This window comes from Anomaloglossus baeobatrachus, chromosome 2, assembly GCF_048569485.1.
Source record: "Anomaloglossus baeobatrachus isolate aAnoBae1 chromosome 2, aAnoBae1.hap1, whole genome shotgun sequence".
NCBI lineage: Eukaryota > Metazoa > Chordata > Amphibia > Anura > Aromobatidae > Anomaloglossus > Anomaloglossus baeobatrachus.
The window spans coordinates 270,216,607-270,234,160 of NC_134354.1; positions in this window are offsets into that span (position 1 = coordinate 270,216,607).

Consider the following 17,554-nt stretch of genomic DNA (forward strand, 5'->3'; position numbering starts at 1 on the left):
GGATGACATCGGGGTAGGTAGCAAAGTCTTTCCTGATCCCAGCTCTGTTCATCTTGGCTTCTTTTAAAAACACATCAAGCAAGGGTTACTCCAAGCGGAGTCTCCCTTTTTTCCAAAAATTGGGCCCCACACACACCCACCCCTTCAGTGGCAGCACTTGTGCCCCAGTTGTACACTTCACAGCTACATTTGCATCAAGCACATTCAAAAATACGCCATTCTTATCCGTCCCCAAAATGACACCGGGGTAGGTAGCAAAGTCTTTCCTGATCCCAGCTCTGTTCATCTTGGCTTCTTTTAAAAACACATCAAGCAAGGGTTACTCCAAGCGGAGTCTCCCTTTTTTCCAAAAATTGGGCCAAACACACACCAACCCCTTCAGTGGCAGCAGTTGTGCCCCAGTTGTACACTTCACAGCTAGATTTGCATCAAGCACATTCAAAAATACGCCATTCTTATCCGTCCCCAGGATGACACCGGGGTAGGTAGCAAAGTCTTTCCTGATCCCAGCTCTGTTCATCTTGGCTTCTTTTAAAAACACATCAAGCAAGGGTTACTCCAAGCGGAGTCTCCCTTTTTTCCAAAAATTGGGCCCCACACACACCCACCCCTTCAGTGGCAGCAGTTGTGCCCCAGTTGTACACTTCACAGCTAGATTTGCATCAAGCACATTCAAAAATACGCCATTCTTATCCGTCCCCAGGATGACACCGGGGTAGGTAGCAAAGTCTTTCCTGATCCCAGCTCTGTTCATCTTGGCTTCTTTTAAAAACACATCAAGCAAGGGTTACTCCAAGCGGAGTCTCCCTTTTTTCCAAAAATTGGGCCCCACACACACCCACCCCTTCAGTGGCAGCAGTTGTGCCCCAGTTGTACACTTCACAGCTAGATTTGCATCAAGCACATTCAAAAATACGCCATTCTTATCCGTCCCCAGGATGACACCGGGGTAGGTAGCAAAGTCTTTCCTGATCCCAGCTCTGTTCATCTTGGCTTCTTTTAAAAACACATCAAGCAAGGGTTACTCCAAGCGGAGTCTCCCTTTTTTCCAAAAATTGGGCCCCACACACCCACCCCTTCAGTGGCAGCAGTTGTGCCCCAGTTGTACACTTCACAGCTAGATTTGCATCAAGCAGATTCAAAAATACGCCATTCTTATCCGTCCCCAGGATGACACCGGGGTAGGTAGCAAAGTCTTTCCTGATCCCAGCTCTGTTCATCTTGGCTTCTTTTAAAAACACATCAAGCAAGGGTTACTCCAAGCGGAGTCTCCCTTTTTTCCAAAAATTGGGCCCCACACACACCCACCCCTTCAGTGGCAGCAGTTGTGCCCCAGTTGTACACTTCACAGCTAGATTTGCATCAAGCACATTCAAAAATACGCCATTCTTATCCGTCCCCAGGATGACACCGGGGTAGGTAGCAAAGTCTTTCCTGATCCCAGCTCTGTTCATCTTGGCTTCTTTTAAAAACACATCAAGCAAGGGTTACTCCAAGCGGAGTCTCCCTTTTTTCCAAAAATTGGGCCCCACACACACCCACCCCTTCAGTGGCAGCAGTTGTGCCCCAGTTGTACACTTCACAACTAGATTTGCATCAAGCACATTCAAAAATACGCCATTCTTATCCGTACCCAGGATGACACCGGGGTAGGTAGCAAAGTCTTTCCTGATCCCAGCTCTGTTCATCTTGGCTTCTTTTAAAAACACATCAAGCAAGGGTTACTCCAAGCGGAGTCTCCCTTTTTTCCAAAAATTGGGCCCCACACACACCCACCCCTTCAGTGGCAGCAGTTGTGCCCCAGTTGTACACTTCACAGCTACATTTGCATCAAGCACATTCAAAAATACGCCATTCTTATCCGTCCCCAGGATGACACCGGGGTAGGTAGCAAAGTCTTTCCTGATCCCAGCTCTGTTCATCTTGGCTTCCTTTAAAAACACATCAAGCAAGGGTTACTCCAAGCGGAGTCTCCCTTTTTTCCAAAAATTGGGCCACACAGACACCCCATCAGTGGCAGCACTTGTGCCCTAGTTGCAAACAGGATGTTTTGATTTGCATCAAGCACATTCCAAATCCACAAGCATTTACTCTCCCCAGGATGACACAGGGGTAGTAAATTCCTTCTGGATCCATGACTTGTTCATTTTGATGAACGTCAGTCTGTCCACATTGTCACTGGACAGACGCGTGCGCTTATCTGTCAGCACACACCCAGCAGCACTGAAGACACGTTCAGAGACAACGCTGGCAGCTGGACACGACAAAATCTCCAAGGCGTAACTGGAGAGCTCTGGCCATTTTTCTAGATTTGAAGCCCAAAAGGAACAAGGCTCCATTTGCAAAGTCATGGCATCGATGTTCATTTGGAGATACTCCTGTATCATCCTCTCCAGCCGTTGACTATGTGTCAGACTTGTTGTCTCTGGTGGCCTTGCAAAAGAGGGTCTAAAAAAATTATGAAAAGATTCCATAAAATTGCTGTTACCAGCACCAGATACGGTCCTACTGGTACGGGTAGACTGTTGAAGATGACGAGACCGTCCCATGTTTGTCAAGTTACAACTGGGAGATTCCCTCCCTGCACCTGCACGGTTGTTTGGTGGAAAAGCCGAGCTAAGATCGAGTAACAGCTTCTGCTGATACTCCTGCATACGTGCGTCCCTTTCTATGGCTGGAATTATGTCACAAAATTTGGACTTGTACCGGGGATCTAATAGTGTGGCAATCCAGTAGTCATCATCACTTCTAATTTTGACAATACGACTGTCATGTTGGAGGTAGTGCAACAAAAAGGCACTCATGTGTCTTGCACAGCCATGCGGACCAAGTCCACGCTGTGTTTGTGGCATAGAGGTGCTACCCGTTCTTTCTTCCTCTGACATCTCCCCCCAACCTCTTTCAACTGAAATTTGACCAAGGTCTCCCTCATCCGCTGAGTCTTCCATGTCCATGGACAGTTCGTCCTCCATTTCTTCATGTTCTCCTGCACCTTGCTCAACATTTCGCCTGCTACTATGCGCCCTTGTCGATCCCTGTCCCCCATGGTCCCATGCCTGCTGCGTTGGTGATGATGAACGTCTGGACCTTGGTGATGTTGTTGTCCCTTGCGCATATGAATCCTCCTGTAGTTCCTCACCTTCATGTTGTCCCACCCCCTTACTCCGAATAGTGTTTAGCGTGTGCTCCAGCATGTAAATGACTGGAATCGTCATGCTGATAATGGCATTGTCAGCGCTAAACATATTCGTCGCCATGTCGAAACTGTGCAGAAGGGTGCATAGGTCCTTGATCTGAGACCACTCCATCAGGGTGATCTGCCCCACCTCTGCATCTCGTTGGCCCAGGCTATACGTCATGACGTATTGCACCAGGGCTCTGCGGTGCTGCCACAGTCGCTGTAACATGTGGAGAGTAGAGTTGAGCGCGGTTCGTGGTTCGTGGTTCTCCAGTTCTAGGCTCGAGTGATTTTTGGGCTGTTCGAGATCGAACTAGAACTCGAGCTTTTTGCTAAAAGCTCGATAGTTCTAGATACGTTCGACAACGGTTCTAGCAGCAAAAAGCAGGGCTTTTTACAGCTACAGTGAGCAGGAGCCATCGCTGGCAGCCTGCCACAAGCTGGTAACCAAGATAAACATCGGGTATCCAAGCAAAGCGCTTTGGTTAGTAACCCGATGTTTATCTTAGTTACGTGCAGGAAGCCCACACTTTCCCGCTCAGCTCGCTCCACCCCCTCCTGCCCGCGGCATGTACACATACATACACATACACAAACACACACACACATCGCTCGCTCGGCTTACCTGTGGTGATGAAGTCCCGCCATCCCGACCTCAGCGCTGTCACTGTCCTCCATGGCCGCCGCTTGTCACATCACCTATCGCTTCCGACCCGAGACTGACACTGGCGGTGACGTCACGGACCTCTCGCGATACTTGATGTGAAGGCGCCGGTCATTGACCTCAGTGACAGGGGCTGTCAGTGTGCTGGAGATCAGCGCAGGTAATGTACCTCACTGACAGCAGCACTTGTCACCCCCCTGCAGTGACCTGGGCTGACCCATTGATGTTAGCTCAGGTCACTGCACTGCTCTCCCAGCCAATGGGGAACATCCTGCTCTTCATTGACTGGGACAGTGTGCATCGTCATGGCAACCCCTTGGATTACACCAGACCTGGATTTGTTTTTCAATCTAATAAATTGGTTAAAGAGGGAATGTTTTGGGGAGTGTTTTTTCAAATAAAAATGTGTTTGTCGTGTATTTTTTTTTTATTACTGACTGGGTTGGTGATGTCGGGTATCTGATAGACGCCTGACCTCACCAACCCCAGGGCTTGATGCCAGGTGACATTACACATCTGGTATTAACCCCAAATATTACCCCATTTGCCACCGCACCAGGGCGCGGGATGAGCTGGGGCGAAGCACCAGGATTGGCGCATCTAATGGATGCGCCACTTCTGGGGCGGCTGCGGCCTGCTATTTTTAGGCTGGGGAGATTCCAATAACCATGGACCTCCCTAGTCTGAGAATATCAGGCCCCAGCTGTCTGCTTTACCTTGGCTGGTGATCCAATTTTGGGGGACCCCTACGTGTTTTTTTTTTTAATTATTTATTTAATTTAAAATAACAGCGTGGGGTGCCCTCAGTTTTGGATTACCAGCCAAGGTGAGGTTGCCAGCTGTGGTCTGCAGGCTGCAGCCGTCTGCTTTACCCTAGCTGGCTACAAAACTAGGGGGAACCCTATGTCATTTTTTTTTCATTTTTTTGGCTAAATACAAAGCTAAGCACCCCTTAGTGCCACATGAAAGGTACCAAAGGGTGTTCCACTTTTTCTCCATTTTTTTCTCCACTTTCTCTCCACTTTTTCTCCACTTTTTCTCCAGTTTTTTCTCCACTTATTCTCCACTTTTTCTCCTCTTATTCTCCACTTTTTCTCCACTTTTTCTCCACTTTTTCTCCTCTTATTCTCCACTTTTTCTCCACTTTTTCTCCAATTTTTCTCCATTTTTTTCTCCACTTTCTCCACTTTTTCTCCACTTTTTTCTCCACTTTTTCTCCTCTTATGCTCCACTTTTTCTCCTCTTAATCTCCACTTTTTCTCCACTTTTTCTCCACTTTTTCTCCACTTTTTTCTCCACTTTTTCTCCTCTTATGCTCCACTTTTTCTCCACTTTTTCTCCACTTTTTCTCCACTTTTTCTCCACTTTTTCTCCTCTTAATCTCCACTTTTTCTCCTCTTATGCTCCACTTTTTCTCCACTTTTTCTCCACTTTTTCTCCACGTTTTCTCCACTTTTTTCTCCACTTTTTCTCCTCTTATGCTCCACTTTTTCTCCACTTTTTCTCCACTTTTTCTCCACTTTTTCTCCACGTTTTCTCCACTTTTTTCTCCACTTTTTCTCCTCTTATGCTCCACTTTTTCTCCACTTTTTCTCCTCTTAATCTCCACTTTTTCTCCACTTTTTCTCCACTTTTTCTCCACTTTTTCTCCACTTTTTTCTCCACTTTTTCTCCACTTTTTCTCCTCTTATGCTCCACTTTTTCTCCACTTTTTCTCCACTTTTTCTCCACTTTTTCTCCTCTTATGCTCCACTTTTTTCTCCACTTTTTCTCCTCTTATGCTCCACTTTTTCTCCACTTTTTCTCCACTTTTTCTCCACTTTTTCTCCTCTTATGCTCCACTTTTTCTCCACTTTTTCTCCATTTTTTTCTCCACTTATTCTCCACTTTTTCTCCTCTTATTCTCCACTTTTTCTCCACTTTTTCTCCACTTTTTCTCCTCTTATTCTCCACTTTTTCTCCACTTTTTCTCCACTTTTTCTCCATTTTTTTCTCCACTTTCTCCACTTTTTCTCCACTTTTTTCTCCACTTTTTCTCCTCTTATGCTCCACTTTTTCTCCTCTTAATCTCCACTTTTTCTCCACTTTTTTCTCCACTTTTTCTCCTCTTATGCTCCACTTTTTCTCCACTTTTTCTCCACTTTTTCTCCTCTTAATCTCCACTTTTTCTCCACTTTTTCTCCACTTTTTCTCCACATTTTCTCCACTTTTTCTCCACTTTTTTCTCCACTTTTTCTCCACTTTTTCTCCTCTTATGCTCCACTTTTTCTCCTCTTATGCTCCACTTTTTCTCCACTTTTTCTCCACTTTTTCTCCACTTTTTCTCCGCTTATGCTCCACTTTTTCTCCACTTTTTCTCCACTTTTTCTCCTCTTATGCTCCACTTTTTCTCCACTTTTTCTCTACTTTTTTCTCCACTTTTTCTCCTCTTATGCTCCACTTTTTCTCCACTTTTTCTCCACTTTTTCTCCACTTTTTCTCCTCTTATGCTCCACTTTTTCTCCACTTTTTCTCCACTTTTTCTCCTCTTATGCTCCACTTTTTCTCCACTTTTTCTCCACTTTTTCTCCATTTTTTTCTCCACTTATTCTCCACTTTTTCTCCTCTTATGCTCCACTTTTTCTCCACTTTTTCTCCATTTTTTTCTCCACTTATTCTCCACTTTTTCTCCTCTTATTCTCCACTTTTTCTCCACTTTTTCTCCACTTTTTCTCCTCTTATTCTCCACTTTTTCTCCACTTTTTCTCCACTTTTTCTCCATTTTTTTCTCCACTTTCTCCACTTTTTCTCCACTTTTTTCTCCACTTTTTCTCCTCTTATGCTCCACTTTTTCTCCTCTTAATCTCCACTTTTTCTCCACTTTTTTCTCCACTTTTTCTCCTCTTATGCTCCACTTTTTCTCCACTTTTTCTCCACTTTTTCTCCTCTTAATCTCCACTTTTTCTCCACTTTTTCTCCACTTTTTCTCCACATTTTCTCCACTTTTTCTCCACTTTTTTCTCCACTTTTTCTCCACTTTTTCTCCTTTTATGCTCCACTTTTTCTCCTCTTATGCTCCACTTTTTCTCCACTTTTTCTCCACTTTTTCTCCACTTTTTCTCCTCTTATGCTCCACTTTTTCTCCACTTTTTCTCCACTTTTTCTCCTCTTATGCTCCACTTTTTCTCCACTTTTTCTCTACTTTTTTCTCCACTTTTTCTCCTCTTATGCTCCACTTTTTCTCCACTTTTTCTCCACTTTTTCTCCACTTTTTCTCCTCTTATGCTCCACTTTTTCTCCACTTTTTCTCCACTTTTTCTCCTCTTATGCTCCACTTTTTCTCCACTTTTTCTCCACTTTTTCTCCATTTTTTTCTCCACTTATTCTCCACTTTTTCTCCTCTTATTCTCCACTTTTTCTCCACTTTTTCTCCACTTTTTCTCCACTTTTTCTCCACTTTTTCTCCATTTTTTTCTCCACTTTCTCCACTTTTTTCTCCACTTTTTCTCCTCTTATGCTCCACTTTTTCTCCTCTTAATCGCCACTTTTTCTCCACTTTTTCTCCACTTTTTTCTCCTCTTTTTCTCCTCTTATGCTCCACTTTTTCTCCACTTTTTCTCCACTTTTTCTCCACTTTTTCTCCTCTTAATCTCCACTTTTTCTCCTCTTATGCTCCACTTTTTCTCCACTTTTTCTCCACTTTTTCTCCACTTTTTCTCCTCTTATGCTCCACTTTTTCCCCACTTTTTCTCCTCTTAATCTCCACTTTTTCTCCTCTTAATCTCCACTTTTTCTCCTCTTATGCTCCACTTTTTCTCCACTTTTTCTCCACTTTTTCTCCTCTTATGCTCCACTTTTTCTCCACTTTTTCTCCTCTTATGCTCCACTTTTTCTCCACTTTTTCTCCACTTTTTTCTCCACTTTTTCTCCTCTTATGCTCCACTTTTTCTCCACTTTTTCTCCACGTTTTCTCCACTTTTTTCTCCACTTTTTCTCCTCTTATGCTCCACTTTTTCTCCACTTTTTCTCCTCTTAATCTCCACTTTTTCTCCACTTTTTCTCCACTTTTTCTCCACTTTTTCTCCACTTTTTCTCCACTTTTTTCTCCACTTTTTCTCCACTTTTTCTCCTCTTATGCTCCACTTTTTCTCCACTTTTTCTCCACTTTTTCTCCACTTTTTCTCCTCTTATGCTCCACTTTTTCTCCACTTTTTCTCCACTTTTTCTCCTCTTATGCTCCACTTTTTTCTCCATTTTTTCTCCTCTTATGCTCCACTTTTTCTCCACTTTTTCTCCACTTTTTCTCCACTTTTTCTCCTCTTATGCTCCACTTTTTCTCCACTTTTTCTCCATTTTTTTCTCCACTTATTCTCCACTTTTTCTCCTCTTATTCTCCACTTTTTCTCCACTTTTTCTCCACTTTTTCTCCTCTTATTCTCCACTTTTTCTCCACTTTTTCTCCACTTTTTCTCCATTTTTTTCTCCACTTTCTCCACTTTTTCTCCACTTTTTTCTCCACTTTTTCTCCTCTTATGCTCCACTTTTTCTCCTCTTAATCTCCACTTTATCTCCACTTTTTTCTCCACTTTTTCTCCTCTTATGCTCCACTTTTTCTCCACTTTTTCTCCACTTTTTCTCCTCTTAATCTCCACTTTTTCTCCACTTTTTCTCCACTTTTTCTCCACATTTTCTCCACTTTTTCTCCACTTTTTTCTCCACTTTTTCTCCACTTTTTCTCCTCTTATGCTCCACTTTTTCTCCTCTTATGCTCCACTTTTTCTCCACTTTTTTCTCCACTTTTTCTCCACTTTTTCTCCTCTTATGCTCCACTTTTTCTCCACTTTTTCTCCACTTTTTCTCCTCTTATGCTCCACTTTTCCTCCACTTTTTCTCCACTTTTTTCTCCACTTTTTCTCCTCTTATGCTCCACTTTTTCTCCACTTTTTCTCCTCTTATGCTCCACTTTTTTCTCCATTTTTTCTCCTCTTATGCTCCACTTTTTCTCCACTTTTTCTCCACTTTTTCTTCACTTTTTCTCCTCTTATGCTCCACTTTTTCTCCACTTTTTCTCCATTTTTTTCTCCACTTATTCTCCACTTTTTCTCCTCTTATTCTCCACTTTTTCTCCACTTTTTCTCCACTTTTTCTCCTCTTATTCTCCACTTTTTCTCCACTTTTTCTCCACTTTTTCTCCATTTTTTTCTCCACTTTCTCCACTTTTTCTCCACTTTTTTCTCCACTTTTTCTCCTCTTATGCTCCACTTTTTCTCCTCTTAATCTCCACTTTTTCTCCACTTTTTTCTCCACTTTTTCTCCTCTTATGCTCCACTTTTTCTCCACTTTTTCTCCACTTTTTCTCCTCTTAATCTCCACTTTTTCTCCACTTTTTCTCCACTTTTTCTCCACATTTTCTCCACTTTTTCTCCACTTTTTTCTCCACTTTTTCTCCACTTTTTCTCCTCTTATGCTCCACTTTTTCTCCTCTTATGCTCCACTTTTTCTCCACTTTTTCTCCACTTTTTCTCCACTTTTTCTCCTCTTATGCTCCACTTTTTCTCCACTTTTTCTCCACTTTTTCTCCTCTTATGCTCCACTTTTTCTCCACTTTTTCTCCACTTTTTTCTCCACTTTTTCTCCTCTTATGCTCCACTTTTTCTCCACTTTTTCTCCACTTTTTCTCCACTTTTTCTCCTCTTATGCTCCACTTTTTCTCCACTTTTTCTCCACTTTTTCTCCATTTTTTTCTCCACTTATTCTCCACTTTTTCTCCTCTTATTCTCCACTTTTTCTCCACTTTTTCTCCACTTTTTCTCCACTTTTTCTCCACTTTTTCTCCATTTTTTTCTCCACTTTCTCCACTTTTTTCTCCACTTTTTCTCCTCTTATGCTCCACTTTTTCTCCTCTTAATCTCCACTTTTTCTCCACTTTTTCTCCACTTTTTTCTCCTCTTTTTCTCCTCTTATGCTCCACTTTTTCTCCACTTTTTCTCCACTTTTTCTCCACTTTTTCTCCACTTTTTCTCCTCTTAATCTCCACTTTTTCTCCTCTTATGCTCCACTTTTTCTCCACTTTTTCTCCACTTTTTCTCCACTTTTTCTCCACTTTTTCTCCTCTTATGCTCCACTTTTTCTCCACTTTTTCTCCTCTTAATCTCCACTTTTTCTCCTCTTAATCTCCACTTTTTCTCCTCTTATGCTCCACTTTTTCTCCACTTTTTCTCCACTTTTTCTCCTCTTATGCTCCACTTTTTCTCCACTTTTTCTCCTCTTATGCTCCACTTTTTCTCCACTTTTTCTCCACTTTTTTCTCCACTTTTTCTCCTCTTATGCTCCACTTTTTCTCCACTTTTTCTCCACTTTTTCTCCACTTATGCTCCACTTTTTCTCCACTTTTTCTCCACTTTTTTCTCCACTTTTTCTCCTCTTAATCTCCACTTTTTCTCCACTTTTTCTCCACTTTTTCTCCACTTTTTCTCCACTTTTTCTCCACTTTTTCTCCACTTTTTCTCCACATTTTCTCCACTTTTTCTCCACTTTTTTCTCCACTTTTTCTCCACTTTTTCTCCTCTTATGCTCCACTTTTTCTCCTCTTATGCTCCACTTTTTCTCCACTTTTTCTCCACTTTTTCTCCACTTTTTCTCCTCTTATGCTCCACTTTTTCTCCACTTTTTCTCCACTTTTTCTCCTCTTATGCTCCACTTTTTCTCCACTTTTTCTCCACTTTTTTCTCCACTTTTTCTCCTCTTATGCTCCACTTTTTCTCCACTTTTTCTCCACTTTTTCTCCACTTTTTCTCCTCTTATGCTCCACTTTTTCTCCACTTTTTCTCCACTTTTTCTCCATTTTTTTCTCCACTTATTCTCCACTTTTTCTCCTCTTATTCTCCACTTTTTCTCCACTTTTTCTCCACTTTTTCTCCACTTTTTCTCCACTTTTTCTCCATTTTTTTCTCCACTTTCTCCACTTTTTTCTCCACTTTTTCTCCTCTTATGCTCCACTTTTTCTCCTCTTAATCTCCACTTTTTCTCCACTTTTTCTCCACTTTTTTCTCCTCTTTTTCTCCTCTTATGCTCCACTTTTTCTCCACTTTTTCTCCACTTTTTCTCCACTTTTTCTCCACTTTTTCTCCTCTTAATCTCCACTTTTTCTCCTCTTATGCTCCACTTTTTCTCCACTTTTTCTCCACTTTTTCTCCACTTTTTCTCCACTTTTTCTCCTCTTATGCTCCACTTTTTCTCCACTTTTTCTCCTCTTAATCTCCACTTTTTCTCCTCTTAATCTCCACTTTTTCTCCTCTTATGCTCCACTTTTTCTCCACTTTTTCTCCACTTTTTCTCCTCTTATGCTCCACTTTTTCTCCACTTTTTCTCCTCTTATGCTCCACTTTTTCTCCACTTTTTCTCCACTTTTTTCTCCACTTTTTCTCCTCTTATGCTCCACTTTTTCTCCACTTTTTCTCCACTTTTTCTCCACTTATGCTCCACTTTTTCTCCACTTTTTCTCCACTTTTTTCTCCACTTTTTCTCCTCTTAATCTCCACTTTTTCTCCACTTTTTCTCCACTTTTTCTCCACTTTTTCTCCACTTTTTCTCCACTTTTTTCTCCACTTTTTCTCCATTTTTTCTCCACGTTTTCTCCACTTTTTTCTCCACTTTTTCTCCTCTTATGCTCCACTTTTTCTCCACTTTTTCTCCACTTTTTCTCCACGTTTTCTCCACGTTTTCTCCACTTTTTTCTCCACTTTTTCTCCTCTTATGCTCCACTTTTTCTCCACTTTTTCTCCACTTTTTCTCCTCTTAATCTCCACTTTTTCTCCATTTTTTTCTCCACTTTCTCCACTTTTTTCTCCACTTTTTCTCCTCTTATGCTCCACTTTTTCTCCTCTTAATCTCCACTTTTTCTCCACTTTTTCTCCACTTTTTTCTCCTCTTTTTCTCCTCTTATGCTCCACTTTTTCTCCACTTTTTCTCCACTTTTTCTCCACTTTTTCTCCACTTTTTCTCCTCTTAATCTCCACTTTTTCTCCTCTTATGCTCCACTTTTTCTCCACTTTTTCTCCACTTTTTCTCCACTTTTTCTCCTCTTATGCTCCACTTTTTCTCCACTTTTTCTCCTCTTAATCTCCACTTTTTCTCCTCTTAATCTCCACTTTTTCTCCTCTTATGCTCCACTTTTTCTCCACTTTTTCTCCACTTTTTCTCCTCTTATGCTCCACTTTTTCTCCACTTTTTCTCCTCTTATGCTCCACTTTTTCTCCACTTTTTCTCCACTTTTTTCTCCACTTTTTCTCCTCTTATGCTCCACTTTTTCTCCACTTTTTCTCCACTTTTTCTCCACTTATGCTCCACTTTTTCTCCACTTTTTCTCCACTTTTTTCTCCACTTTTTCTCCTCTTAATCTCCACTTTTTCTCCACTTTTTCTCCACTTTTTCTCCACTTTTTCTCCACTTTTTCTCCACTTTTTTCTCCACTTTTTCTCCACTTTTTCTCCACGTTTTCTCCACTTTTTTCTCCACTTTTTCTCCTCTTATGCTCCACTTTTTCTCCACTTTTTCTCCACTTTTTCTCCACTTTTTCTCCTCTTATGCTCCACTTTTTCTCCACTTTTTCTCCACTTTTTCTCCTCTTAATCTCCACTTTTTCTCCACTTTTTCTCCACTTTTTCTCCACTTTTTCTCCACTTTTTTCTCCACTTTTTCTCCACTTTTTCTCCTCTTATGCTCCACTTTTTCTCCACTTTTTCTCCACTTTTTCTCCACTTTTTCTCCTCTTATGCTCCACTTTTTCTCCACTTTTTCTCCACTTTTTCTCCTCTTATGCTCCACTTTTTTCTCCACTTTTTCTCCTCTTATGCTCCACTTTTTCTCCACTTTTTCTCCACTTTTTCTCCACTTTTTCTCCTCTTATGCTCCACTTTTTCTCCACTTTTTCTCCATTTTTTTCTCCACTTATTCTCCACTTTTTCTCCTCTTATTCTCCACTTTTTCTCCACTTTTTCTCCACTTTTTCTCCTCTTATTCTCCACTTTTTCTCCACTTTTTCTCCACTTTTTCTCCATTTTTTTCTCCACTTTCTCCACTTTTTCTCCACTTTTTTCTCCACTTTTTCTCCTCTTATGCTCCACTTTTTCTCCTCTTAATCTCCACTTTTTCTCCACTTTTTTCTCCACTTTTTCTCCTCTTATGCTCCACTTTTTCTCCACTTTTTCTCCACTTTTTCTCCTCTTAACCTCCACTTTTTCTCCACTTTTTCTCCACTTTTTCTCCACTTTTTCTCCTCTTATGCTCCACTTTTTCTCCACTTTTTCTCCACTTTTTCTCCTCTTATGCTCCACTTTTTCTCCACTTTTTCTCCACTTTTTTCTCCACTTTTTCTCCTCTTATGCTCCACTTTTTCTCCACTTTTTCTCCACTTTTTCTCCACTTTTTCTCCTCTTATGCTCCACTTTTTCTCCACTTTTTCTCCACTTTTTCTCCATTTTTTTCTCCACTTATTCTCCACTTTTTCTCCACTTTTTCTCCTCTTATTCTCCACTTTTTCTCCACTTTTTCTCCACTTTTTCTCCATTTTTTTCTCCACTTTCTCCACTTTTTCTCCACTTTTTTCTCCACTTTTTCTCCCTTATGCTCCACTTTTTCTCCTCTTAATCTCCACTTTTTCTCCACTTTTTCTCCACTTTTTCTCCACTTTTTTCTCCACTTTTTCTCCACTTTTTCTCCTCTTATGCTCCACTTTTTCTCCACTTTTTCTCCACTTTTTCTCCACTTTTTCTCCTCTTAATCTCCACTTTTTCTCCTCTTATGCTCCACTTTTTCTCCACTTTTTCTCCACTTTTTCTCCACTTTTTCTCCTCTTATGCTCCACTTTTTCTCCACTTTTTCTCCTCTTAATCTCAACTTTTTCTCCTCTTATGCTCCACTTTTTCTCCACTTTTTCTCCACTTTTTCTCCACTTTTTCTCCACTTTTTCTCCTCTTATGCTCCACTTTTTCTCCACTTTTTCTCCACTTTTTTCTCCACTTTTTCTCCTCTTATGCTCCACTTTTTCTCCACTTTTTCTCCACTTTTTCTCCACTTATGCTCCACTTTTTCTCCACTTTTTCTCCACTTTTTCTCCTCTTATGCTCCACTTTTTCTCCACTTTTTCTCCTCTTATGCTCCACTTTTTCTCCACTTTTTCTCCACTTTTTTCTCCACTTTTTCTCCTCTTATGCTCCACTTTTTCTCCACTTTTTCTCCACTTTTTCTCCACTTATGCTCCACTTTTTCTCCACTTTTTCTCCACTTTTTTCTCCACTTTTTCTCCTCTTAATCTCCACTTTTTCTCCACTTTTTCTCCACTTTTTCTCCACTTTTTTCTCCACTTTTTCTCCACTTTTTCTCCACTTTTTCTCCACGTTTTCTCCACTTTTTTCTCCACTTTTTCTCCTCTTATGCTCCACTTTTTCTCCACTTTTTCTCCACTTTTTCTCCACTTTTTCTCCACGTTTTCTCCACGTTTTCTCCACTTTTTTCTCCACTTTTTCTCCTCTTATGCTCCACTTTTTCTCCACTTTTTCTCCACTTTTTCTCCTCTTAATCTCCACTTTTTCTCCACTTTTTCTCCACTTTTTCTCCACTTTTTCTCCACTTTTTCTCCACTTTTTTCTCCACTTTTTCTCCACTTTCTCTCCTCTTATGCTCCACTTTTTCTCCACTTTTTCTCCACTTTTTCTCCACTTTTTCTCCTCTTATGCTCCACTTTTTCTCCACTTTTTCTCCACTTTTTCTCCTCTTATGCTCCACTTTTTTCTCCACTTTTTCTCCTCTTATGCTCCACTTTTTCTCCACTTTTTCTCCACTTTTTCTCCACTTTTTCTCCTCTTATGCTCCACTTTTTCTCCACTTTTTCTCCATTTTTTTCTCCACTTATTCTCCACTTTTTCTCCTCTTATTCTCCATTTTTTTCTCCACTTTCTCCACTTTTTCTCCACTTTTTTCTCCACTTTTTCTCCTCTTATGCTCCACTTTTTCTCTTCTTAATCTCCACTTTTTCTCCACTTTTTTCTCCACTTTTTCTCCTCTTATGCTCCACTTTTTCTCCACTTTTTCTCCACTTTTTCTCCTCTTAATCTCCACTTTTTCTCCACTTTTTCTCCACTTTTTCTCCACTTTTTCTCCACTTTTTTCTCCACTTTTTCTCCACTTTTTCTCCTCTTATGCTCCACTTTTTCTCCACTTTTTCTCCACTTTTTCTCCACTTTTTCTCCTCTTATGCTCCACTTTTTCTCCACTTTTTCTCCACTTTTTCTCCTCTTATGCTCCACTTTTTCTCCACTTTTTCTCCACTTTTTTCTCCACTTTTTCTCCTCTTATGCTCCACTTTTTCTCCACTTTTTCTCCACTTTTTCTCCACTTTTTCTCCACTTTTTCTCCTCTTATGCTCTACTTTTTCTCCACTTTTTCTCCACTTTTTCTCCATTTTTTTCTCCACTTATTCTCCACTTTTTCTCCTCTTATTCTCCACTTTTTCTCCACTTTTTTCTCCACTTTTTCTCCTCTTATGCTCCACTTTTTCTCCTCTTAATCTCCACTTTTTCTCCACTTTTTCTCCACTTTTTCTCCACTTTTTTCTCCACTTTTTCTCCTCTTATGCTCCACTTTTTCTCCACTTTTTCTCCACTTTTTCTCCACTTTTTCTCCTCTTAATCTCCACTTTTTCTCCTCTTATGCTCCACTTTTTCTCCACTTTTTCTCCAGTTTTTCTCCACTTTTTCTCCTCTTATGCTCCACTTTTTCTCCTCTTAATCTCCACTTTTTCTCCTCTTATGCTCCACTTTTTCTCCACTTTTTCTCCACTTTTTCTCCTCTTATGCTCCACTTTTTCTCCACTTTTTCTCCACTTTTTCTCCTCTTATGCTCCACTTTTTCTCCACTTTTTCTCCACTTTTTTCTCCACTTTTTCTCCTCTTATGCTCCTCTTATGCTCCACTTTTTCTCCACTTTTTCTCCACTTTTTCTCCACTTATGCTCCACTTTTTCTCCACTTTTTTCTCCACTTTTTCTCCTCTTAATCTCCACTTTTTCTCCACTTTTTCTCCACTTTTTCTCCACTTTTTCTCCACTTTTTCTCCACTTTTTCTCCACTTTTTTCTCCACTTTTTCTCCACTTTTTCTCCTCTTATGTTCCACTTATTCTCCACTTTTTCTCCACTTTTTCTCTACTTTTTCTATGGTCGGTCTACCCATTAGCTCTGCCATGCATAGTGTAGCTCTACACCTACTGCACATGTTACTTTATGATTGACATCTCTTTCGTACCAGAGCTGTCTAAGTCTACTCTGACCCCATATTTGTCATTACTATATTGTCCTTGTACTGTATTATGACATTTGTATCATGTGTTTCATTTCTTGCTGTGTTGCAATTTTTTTGCTGCATCCCAATTGTACCTCTACATTGTTCGAGTTTATGTTATTGTTCTCTCACTCTTATGTGATACTGATTATTGTCATTTTTCATGATTACATGCAGATAAGTCCAATCTGACGAAGGCTCAGGCCGAAACGTCATTTGTAACTTGTTTTGGACAAAAACATATATGCTTATGAAAAAAAAATTTTCTTAATACGGACCAATAAAGAGTGATTTTGCATTACTATCCGTTGTGACTTACTGACTTAGTCTGGGAGATATAGAGTGCCGAGGTTACTCACTAATTTTATCTATTATTACCTCTGAGCACCTATATACCAGTGAGCAGAGCTTCCTCTACAGTAGTTCTCCTGATTAGGCATGCCCTTACCTCATGAGCAGGGCATTGCAGCTTTGGTAGCAACCATTACGACATGGACTCTGCTGCTGTGGACCCGGGGAGAGTGAGTGCAGATTCATTGCACCCACACTCCTCACATGAAGGGTCCGCACTCCTAGAAAATGGGGGATACGTTCCCTGAGTGTCTCCCCCCCCATATTCTAGACGGTCCAGAGTCGTCGTGGGACCCCTTTATTTTTTTTCTTACAATAAATTGGTGAAAGAGGAAATGTTTTGGGGACTGTTTTTTCAAATAAATTTCTTTTGTCGATTTTTTGTTTTTGTTAGTACTGACAGTTTATGATGTTGGGTATCTAATAGACGCCATGACATCACAAACTGCTGGGCTTGATCTCAGGTGACTTTACAGCTAGTATCAACCCGATTTATTACCCCGTTTGCCACTGCACCAGGGCACGGGATGAGCTGGGGTGAAGCGCCAGGATTGGCGCATCTAGTGGATGCGCCACGTCTGGGGTGCCTGCGGCCTGCTATTTTTAGGCTGTGAAGGCCCAATAACTATGGACCTTCCCACCCTGAGAATACCAGACCACAGCTGTCCGCTTTACCTTGGCTGGTGATCCAATTTGGGGGGTCCCCTACTTTTATTGTGTAATTATTAATATTTATAAAATAATTATAAAAAAGAGCCTGAGGGGACCTCCACATTGGATCCCCAACCACGGTAAAGCTGCCAGCTGTGGTTTTCAGGCTACAGCCGTCTGCTTTACCCTAGCTGGCTATCAAAAATGGGGGGACCCAACGTAATTTTTTTTTTTTAACTATTTTTTAAATAGAAAAAATTAATGGGCTTCCCTGTATTTTGATTGCCAACCAAGGTAACGGCAGGCAGATGGGGGTGGCAACCCATAGCTGTCTGCTTTATCTGCGCTGAGAATCAAAAATACCGCGGAGCGCTACGTCATTTTTTTAAAGATTT